The sequence below is a fragment of the Zea mays genome, chromosome 4 (assembly GCF_902167145.1).
Source record: "Zea mays cultivar B73 chromosome 4, Zm-B73-REFERENCE-NAM-5.0, whole genome shotgun sequence".
Taxonomy (NCBI): Eukaryota; Viridiplantae; Streptophyta; class Magnoliopsida; order Poales; family Poaceae; genus Zea; species Zea mays.
In genome coordinates this window covers 23,217,658-23,227,943 of record NC_050099.1, presented here as the reverse complement: position 1 = coordinate 23,227,943, position 10,286 = coordinate 23,217,658, and positions in this window count along the sequence as shown.

Genomic DNA, 10,286 nt, shown 5'->3' with positions numbered 1-10,286 from the left:
GTGCTCGGCGACATCCCTCGGTACGCCGGGCATGTCCGAGGGGCTCCACGCGAAGACGCCGGTGTTCGCGCGGAGAAAGTCGACGAGCACTGCTTCCTATTTGAGATCGAACCCGGAGCCAACCCGGATCTGCTTGGAGGTGTCGCCGCTGGGGTCGAGGGGGACGGACTTAACCGTCTCCGCTGGCTCAAAGTTGTCGGCGTGACGCTTCACGTCTGGCACCTCCTTAGAGAGGCTCTCCAGGTCGGCGGTGAGGGCCTCGGACTCGGCGAGGGCCTCGGCGTACTCCACGCACTCCACGTCGCATTCGAACGCGTGTTTGTATGTAGGGCCGACGGTGATGACCCCGTTGGGGCCCGTCATCTTGAGCTTCAGGTAGGTGTAGTTGGGGACATCCATGAACTTCGCGTAGCATGGCCTCCCCAGTACCGCGTGGTAGGTTCCTCGGAACCCGACCACCTCGAATGTCAGGGTCTCCCTTCGGAAGTTGGAGGGTGTTCCGAAGCAGACGGGAAGGTCGAGCTGTCCGAGGGGTTGGACGCGCTTCCTGGGGATGATCCCATGGAAGGGCGCAGCGCCTGCCCGGACAGAGGACAGATCAACACACAGGAGCCCGAGGGTCTCGGTGTAGATGATGTTGAGGCTGCTGCCTCCGTCCATGAGGACCTTGGTGAGCCTGACGTCGCCGATGATGGGGTCGACGACGAGTGGGTATTTCCCCGGGCTCGGCACATGGTCGGGGTGATCGTCTCGGTCGAAGGTGATGGGCTTGTCGGACCAGTCTAGATAGACTGGCGCCGCCACCTTGACCGAGCAGACCTCCCGGCGCTCTTGCTTGCGGTGCCGAGCCGAGGCGTTCGCCGCTTCCCACCATAGATCATGAAGCAGTCGCGGACCTCGGGGAACTCTCCTGCCTGGTGATCTTCCTTCTTGTCGTCGTCGCGGGCCTTGCCACCCTCCGCGGGTGGCCCGGCCCTGTGGAAGTGGCGCTGAAGCATGACGCACTCCTCAAGGGTGTGCTTGACGGGTCCCTGGTGATAGGGGCACGACTCCTTGAGCATCTTGTCGAAGAGGTTGGCACCTCCGGGGGGCTTCCGAGGGTTCTTGTACTCGGCGGCGGCGACGAGGTCCGCGTCGGCGGCGTCGCGTTTCGTTTGCGACTTCTTCTTGCCCTTCTTCTTGGCGCCACGCTGAGTTGACGCCTCGGGAGCACCTTCCGATGGGCGGCCCTGGGGCTGCTTGTCCTTTCGGAAGATAGCCTCGACCGCCTCCTGGCCGGAGGCGAACTTGGTGGCGATGTCCATCAGCTCGCTCGCCCTGGTTGGGTTCTTGCGGCCCAGCTTGCTCACCAGGTCGCGGCAGGTGGTGCCAGCGAGGAACGCGCCGATGACATCCGAGTCGGTGATGTTGGGCAGCTCGGTGCGTTGCTTCGAGAATCGCCGGATGTAGTCTCGGAGAGACTCTCCCGGCTGCTGTCGGCAGCTTCGGAGGTCCCAGGAATTCCCGGGGCGCACATACGTGCCCTGGAAATTGCCGGCGAAAGCTTGGACTAGGTCGTCCCAGTTGGAGATCTGCCCCGGAGGCAGGTGCTCCAACCAGGCGCGAGCGGAGTCAGAGAGAAACAGGGGGAGGTTGCGGATGATGAGGTTGTCATCGTCCGTTCCACCCAGTTGGCAGGCCAGACGGTAGTCCGCGAGCCACAGTTCCGGTCCCGTCTCCCCCGAGTACTTTGTAATAGTAGCCGGGGGTCGGAACCGGGTCGGGAACGGCGCCCGTCGGATGGCTCGGCTGAAGGCTTGCGGACCGGGTGGTTCGGGCGAGGGACTCCGATCCTCCCCGCTGTCGTAGCGTCCCCCACGCCTGGGGTGGTAGCCTCGGCGCACCCTCTCGTCGAGGTGGGCCCGTCGGTCGCGGTGGTGGTGCTTGTTGCCGAGGCGACCCGGGGCCGCAGGCGCGGTGTTGCGCGTGTGCCCGGTGTAGACCGAGGCTTCCCGCATGGATCGGGAAGTCGCAGCATGAGGTTCCGAGGGGTACTCCTGCCTTCGGGAGGCAGAGCTCTCGGCCCGTCGGACCGCGACGCCTTCCAGGAGATTCTTGAGTTCTCCCTGGATTCGCCGCCCCTCGGTGGTTGATGGCTCTGGCATCGCGCGAAGAAGCATTGCTGCTGCCGCCAGGTTCTGGCCGACCCCACTGGATGTGGGTGGTGGCCTGAGCCTGACGTCGTCGGCGATGTGATAGTCGCCTAGAGGGGGGGTGAATAGGGCGAAACTGAAATTTACAAATATAAACACAACTACAAGCCGGGTTAGCGTTAGAAATATAAACGAGTCCGCGAGAGAGGGCGCAAAACAAATCCCAAGCGAATAAGCAAGTGAGACACGGAGATTTGTTTTACCGAGGTTCGGTTCTTGCAAACCTACTCCCCGTTGAGGAGGCCACAAAGGCCGGGTCTCTTTCAACCCTTCCCTCTCTCAAACGGTCCCTCGGACCGAGTGAGCTTCTCTTCTCAAATCAAAGCCGGGAACAAAACTTCCCCGCAAGGGCCACCACACAATTGGTGCCTCTTGCCTTGATTACAATGGAGTTGTGATCTCAAGAACAAGTGAGAAAGAAAAGAAGCAATCCAAGCGCAAGAGCTCAAATGAACACGGCAAATCACTCTCACTAGTCACTAGGGCTTTGTGTGGAATTGGAGAGGATTTGATCTCTTTAGTGTGTCTAGAATTGAATGCTAGAGCTCTTGTAGTAGTTGAGAAGTGGAAAACTTGGATGCAATGAATGGTGGGGTGGTTGGGGTATTTATAGCCTCAACCACCAAACTTGACCGTTGGCTGGAGGCGTCTGCTCGATGGCGCACCGGACAGTCCGGTGCACACCGGACAGTCCGGTGCCCCTGCCACGTCATCACTGCCGTTGGATTCTGACCGTTGGAGCTTCTGACTTGTGGGCCCGCCTGGGTGTCCGGTGCACACCGGACATGTACTATTTGATGTCCGGTGCACCGGTATGGGCAAGTCTGACGTCTGCGCGCGCTGCGCGCGCATTAAATGCACCGCAGGGAGCCGTTGGCGCCGAAGAGAGCCGTTGCTCCGCTGGTACACCGGACAGTCCGGTGCACACCGGACAGTCCGGTGAATTTTAGCGGAGCGGCTGCCACGCGAACCCGAGGCTGGCGAGTTCCGGAGACCGCGCTTCCTTGGAGCACCGGACATGTCCGGTGCACACCGGACAGTCCGGTGAATTATAGCGCGCCGGCTTCCGAGAAATCCCGAGAGTGAAGAGTTTGAGTCTGAGTCCCCTGGTGCACCGGACAGGTACTGTTCACTGTCCGGTGGCACACCGGACAGTCCGGTGCGCCAGACCAGGGGTGCCCTCGGTTGCCCCTTTGCTCCTTTATTGAATCCAAAACTTGGTCTTTTTATTGGCTGAGTGTGAACCTTTTACACCTGTATAATCTATACACTTGGGCAAACTAGTTAGTCCAATGATTTGTGTTGGGCAATTCAATCACCAAAATTATTTAGGAACTAGGTGTAAGCCTAATTCCCTTTCAATCTCCCCCTTTTTGGTGATTGATGCCAACACAAACCAAAGCAAACATAGAAGTGCATAATTGAACTAGTTTGCATAATGTCAGTGTAAAGGTTGTTTGGAATTTAGCCAATATAACTACTTACAAGATATGCATGGAATGTTTCTTTCTTATATAACATTTTGGACCACGTTTGCACCACATGTTTTGTTTTTGCAAATTCTTTTTGTAAATCCATTTCAAAGATCTTTTGCAAATAGTCAAAGGTAAATGAATACGAGTTTGTAAAGCATTTTCAAGATTTGAAATTTTCTCCCCCTGTTTCAAATGCTTTCCTTTTTAACTTAACAAAACTCCCCCTAAAAGGAATCTACCTCTTAGTGTTCAAGAGGGTTTTGATATACCATTTTTGAAATACTACTTTCTCCCCCTTTTGAACACAATAGGATACCAAATGATAAATACTTTTGGAAAGCACTAAGTTTTTGAATTTGGTGGTGGTGCGGTCCTTTTGCTTTGGGCTCATTTCTCCCCCTTGTTGGCATGAATCGCCAAAAACGGAATCATTAGAGCCCTCGAAGTGCTATCTTCCTCTTTGGTCATAAATAAATGGGTTAAGATTATACCAAAGATGAAGTCCGGTCCTTTTGCTTTTGAGCTTTTACTCTCTCCCCCAAGGATGAAGTCCTTTTCTTTGATGCTCATTTCTCCCCAAGGAATAGAGAGTTGCTCGGAGTGATGGCGAAGCATGAGTTACGGAGTGGAAGCCTTTGTCTTCGCCGAAGACTCCAATTCCCTTTCAATATACCTATGACTTGGTTTGAAATAGACTTGAAAACACATTAGTCATAGCATATAAAAGAGATATGATCAAAGGTATTCAAATGAGCTATGTGTGCAAGCTTAGCAAAAGAAATTTCTAGAATCAAGAATATTGAGCTCATGCCTAAGTTTGGTAAAAGATTGTTCATCAAGTGGCTTGGTAAAGATATCGGCTAATTGATCTTTAGTATTAATGTAAGAAATCTCGATATCCCCCTTTTGTTGGTGATCCCTAAGAAAATGATACCGAATGGCTATGTGCTTAGTGCGGCTATGCTCGACGGGATTGTCGGCCATTTTAATTGCACTCTCATTATCACATAGCAAAGGGACTTTGGTTAATTTGTAACCATAGTCCCGCAGGGTTTGCCTCATCCAAAGCAATTGCGCGCAACAATGACCTGCGGCAATGTACTCGGCTTCGGCGGTGGAAAGAGCGACCGAATTTTGCTTCTTTGAAGCCCAAGACACCAAGGATCTTCCCAAGAACTGACAAGTCCCCGATGTGCTCTTCCTATTAATTTTGCACCCCGCCCAATCGGCATCCGAATAACCAATCAAATCAAATGTGGATCCCCGAGGGTACCAAAGCCCAAACTTAGGAGTATAAGCCAAATATCTCAAGATTCGTTTTACGGCCGTAAGGTGTGATTCCTTAGGGTCGGATTGGAATCTTGCACACATGCAAACGGAAAGCATAATGTCCGGTCGAGATGCACATAAATAAAGTAATGAACCAATCATCGACCGGTATACCTTTTGATCCACGGACTTACCTCCCGTGTCGAGGTCGAGATGCCCATTGGTTCCCATGGGTGTCTTGATGGGCTTGGCATCTTTCATTCCAAACTTGCTTAGAATATCTTGAGTATACTTTGTTTGGCTAATGAAGGTGCCCTCTTGGAGTTGCTTGACTTGGAAGCCTAGAAAATACTTCAACTCCCCCATCATCGACATCTCGAATTTCTGTGTCATGATCCTACTAAACTCTTCACATGTAGACTCGTTAGTAGACCCAAATATAATATCATCAACATAAATTTGGCATACAAACAAGTCATTTTCAAGAGTTTTAGTAAAGAGTGTAGGATCGGCTTTTCCGACTTTGAAACCATTTGCAATAAGGAAATCTCTAAGGCATTCATACCATGCTCTTGGGGCTTGCTTGAGCCCATAAAGCGCCTTAGAGAGCCTATAAACATGGTTAGGATACTCACTGTCTTCAAAGCCGGGAGGTTGCTCAACATAGACCTCTTCCTTGATTGGTCCGTTGAGGAAGGCACTTTTCACGTCCATTTGATAAAGCTTAAAGCCATGGTAAGTAGCATAGGCCAATAATATGCGAATTGACTCAAGCCTAGCTACGGGTGCATAGGTTTCACCGAAATCCAAACCTTCGACTTGGGAGTATCCCTTGGCCACAAGTCGTGCTTTGTTCCTTGTCACCACACCATGCTCATCTTGCTTGTTGCGGAAGACCCATTTGGTTCCTACAACATTTTGATTAGGACGTGGAACTAAATGCCATACCTCATTTCTAGTGAAGTTGTTGAGCTCCTCTTGCATCGCCACCACCCAATCCGAATCTTGGAGAGCTTCCTCTACCCTGTGTGGCTCAATAGAGGAAACAAAAGAGTAATGTTCACAAAAATGAGCAACCCGAGATCGAGTAGTTACCCCCTTTTGAATGTCGCCGAGGATGGTGTCGACGGGGTGATCTCGTTGGATTGCTTGGTGGACTCTTGGGTGTGGCGGTCTTGGTTCTTCCTCATCCTCCTTTTCTTGATTATTTTCATCTCCCCCTTGATCATTGCCATTATCTTGAGGTGGCTCATCTTCTTGATTTTGCCCTTCATCATCTTGAGCCTCATCCTCATTTTGGGTTGGTGGAGATGCTTGCATGGAGGAGGATGGTTGATCTTGTGCATTTGGAGGCTCTTCGGATTCCTTAGGGCACACATCCCCAATGGACATGTTCCTTAGCGCGATGCATGGAGCCTCTTCATTACCTATCTCATCAAGATCAACTTGCTCTACTTGAGAGCCGTTAGTTTCATCAAACACAACGTCACATGAGACTTCAACTAGTCCAGTGGACTTGTTAAAGACCCTATATGCCCTTGTGTTTGAGTCATAACCAAGTAAAAAGCCTTCTACAGTTTTAGGAGCAAATTTAGATTTTCTACCTCTTTTAATAAGAATAAAGCATTTGCTACCAAAAACTCTAAAATATGAAATGTTGGGCTTTTTACCGGTTAGGAGTTCATATGATGTCTTCTTGAGGATTCGGTGAAGATATAACCGATTGATGGCGTAGCAGGCGGTGTTGACTGCTTCGGCCCAAAACCGGTCCGGTGTCTTGTACTCATCAAGCATGGTTCTTGCCATGTCCAATAGAGTTCGATTCTTCCTCTCCACTACACCATTTTGTTGTGGCGTGTAGGGAGAGGAGAACTCATGCTTGATGCCCTCCTCCTCAAGGAAGCCTTCAATTTGAGAGTTCTTGAACTCCGTCCCGTTGTCGCTTCTTATTTTCTTGATCCTTAAGCCGAACTCATTTTGAGCTCGTCTCAAGAATCCCTTTAAGGTCTCTTGGGTTTGAGATTTTTCCTGTAAAAAGAATACCCAAGTGAAGCGAGAATAATCATCCACTATTACAAGACAATACTTACTCCCGCCGATGCTTATGTAAGCAATCGGGCCGAATAGATCCATGTGGAGTAGCTCAAGCGGCCTGTCGGTCGTCATGATGTTCTTGTGTGGATGATGGACTCCAACTTGCTTTCCCGCCTGGCATGCGCTACAAATCCTGTCTTTCTCAAAATGAACATTTGTTAATCCCAAAATGTGCTCTCCCTTTAGAAGCTTATGAAGATTCTTCATCCCAACATGGGCTAGTCGGCGATGCCAGAGCCAACCCATGTTAGTCTTAGCAATTAAGCAAGTGTCGAGTTCAGCTCTATCAAAATCTACCAAGTATAGCTGACCCTCTAACACTCCCTTAAATGCTATTGAATCATCACTTCTTCTAAAGACAGTGACACCTACATCAGTGAATAGACAGTTGTAGCCCATTTGACATAATTGGGAAACAGAAAGCAAGTTGTAATCTAAGGAATCAACAAGAAAAACATTGGAAATAGAATGGTCAGGAGATATAGCAATTTTACCAAGTCCTTTGACCAAACCTTGATTTCCATCCCCGAATGTGATAGCTCGTTGGGGATCTTGGTTTTTCTCATATGAGGAGAACATTCTTTTCTCCCCAGTCATATGGTTTGTGCACCCGCTGTCGAGTATCCAACTTGAGCCCCCGGATGCATAAACCTACAAAACAATTTTAGTTCTTGACTTTAGGTACCCAAACGGTTTTGGGTCCTTTGGCATTAGACACAAGAACTTTGGGTACCCAAACACAAGTCTTGGAACCCTTGTGTTTGCCCCCAACAAATTTGGCAACTACCTTGCCGGATTTGCTAGTAAGCACATAAGATGCATCAAAAGTTTTAAATGAAATGGCATGATCATTTGATGCATTAGGAATTTTCTTCTTAGGCAACTTAGCATGGGTTGGTTGCCTAGAACTAGATGTCTCACCCTTATACATATAAGCATGATTAGGGCCAGAGTGAGACTTCCTAGAATGAATCTTTCTAATTTTGCTCTCAGGATAGCCGGCAGGGTACAAAATGTAACCCTCGTTATCCTGAGGCATGGGAGCCTTGCCCTTAACAAAGTTAGATAAGTTCCTTGGAGGGGCATTAAGTTTGACATTGTCTCCCCTTTGGAAGCCAATGCCATCCTTGATGCCAGGGCGTCTCCCATTATAAAGCATGCTACGAGCAAATTTAAATTTCTCATTCTCTAGGTTGTGCTCGGCAATTTTAGCATCTAGTTTTGCTATATGATCATTTTGTTGTTTAATTAAAGCCATATGATCATGGATAGCATCAATATCAACATTTCTACATCTAGTACAAATAGATACATGCTCAACAATAGATGTAGAGGGTTTGCAAGATTTTAATTCTACAACCTTAGCTTGTAATATGTCATTTTTAGTTCTAAGGTCGGAAATAGTAGCATTGCAAACATCAAGATCTTTAGCCTTAGCAATTAAATTTTCATTCTCTAATCTAAGGCTAGCAAGAGATACATTCAATTCATCAATCTTAGCAAGCAAGTCAACATTATCATCTCTAAGATTGGGAATTGAAACATTACAATCATGTGAATCAACCTTAGCATTTAAGATAGCATTTTCATTTCTAAGGTTGCCAATCATCTCACGACAAGTGCTTAGCTCACTAGATAATTTTTCACATTTCTCTATTTCAAGAGCATAAGCCTTTTTAACCTTAACATGTTTTTTGTTTTCTTTAATTAGACAATCCTCTTGTGAATCCAAAAGGTCATCTTTTTCATGAATAGCACTAACCAATTCATTCAATTTTTCTTTTTGAGCTATGTTAAGGTTGGCAAAAAGGGAACGCAAATTATCTTCCTCATCACTAGCATTGTCATCACTAGAGGATTCATATTTAGTGGAGGAATTAGATTTAACCTTCTTTTTGCCGTCCTTTGCCATGAGGCACTTGTGGCCGACGTTGGGGAAGAGGAGTCCCTTGGTGACGGCGATGTTGGCGGCGTCCTCGTCGTCGGAGGAGTCGCTTGAGCTCTCGTCGGAATCCCATTCCCGACAAACATGGGCATCGCCGCCCTTCTTCTTGTAGTACCTCTTCTTCTCCTTTCTTCTCCCCTTCTTGTCGTCGCCTCGGTCACTGTCACTAGATATAGGACATTTAGCAATAAAATGACCGGGCTTACCACATTTGTAGCAAACCTTCTTGGAGCGGGACTTGTAGTCTTTCCCCCTCCTTTGCTTGAGGATTTGGCGGAAACTCTTGATGACGAGTGCCATTTCCTCATTGTCAAGTTTGGAGGCGTCGATTGGTTGTCGACTTGGTGTAGCCTCCTCCTTTTTCTCCTCCGTTGCCTTGAATGCAACGGGTTGGACTTCGGATGTGGTGGCATCGTCAAGCTCGTTGATCTTCCTCGAGCCTTCGATCATGCACTCAAAACTTACAAAATTCCCGATAACTTCCTCGGGGGTCATTTTGGTATATCTAGGATTGCCACGGATTAATTGAACTTGAGTAGGGTTAAGGAAAATAAGTGATCTTAGAATAACCTTAACCACCTCGTGGTCATCCCACTTTACGCTCCCGAGGTTGCGCGCTTGGTTCACCAAGGTCTTGAGCCGATTGTACATGTGTTGTGGCTCCTCCCCTTTGCGAAGCCGGAACCGACCGAGCTCCCCCTCAATCGTTTCCCGCTTGGTGATCTTGGTGAGCTCATCACCTTCATGCGCGGTCTTGAGTAAATCCCAAATCTCCTTGGCGCTCTTCAACCCTTGTACTTTGTTATACTCCTCTCTACTTAGCGAGGCGAGGAGTATTGTTGTAGCTTGAGAGTTGAAGTGCTCGATTTGGGCCACCTCATCCTCATCATAATCCTCATCCCCTACGGATGGTACCTGCGCACCAAACTCAACAACATCTCATATGCTTTTGTGGAGCGAGGTTAGATGAAATCGCATTAAATCGCTCCACCTAGCGTAATCTTCACCATCAAAAGTTGGTGGTTTGCCTAAAGGGACGGAAAGTAAAGGTGTATGTTTGGAAATGCGAGGGTAGCGTAGGGGGATCTTACTATACTTCTTGCGCTCTTGGCGCTTAGAAGTGACGGAGGGCGCATCGGAGTCGGAGGTCGATGTTGATGAAGTGTCGGTCTCGTAGTAGACCACCTTCCTCATCCTTTTGTGCTTGTCTCCTTTCCGATGCGGCTTGTGAGAAGAGGATTTTTCCTTCTTCTCTTTGTGGTGAGAAGAGGAAGACTTTTTCTCCTTCCGTTTGGAGGAGTCCTTCTTCTT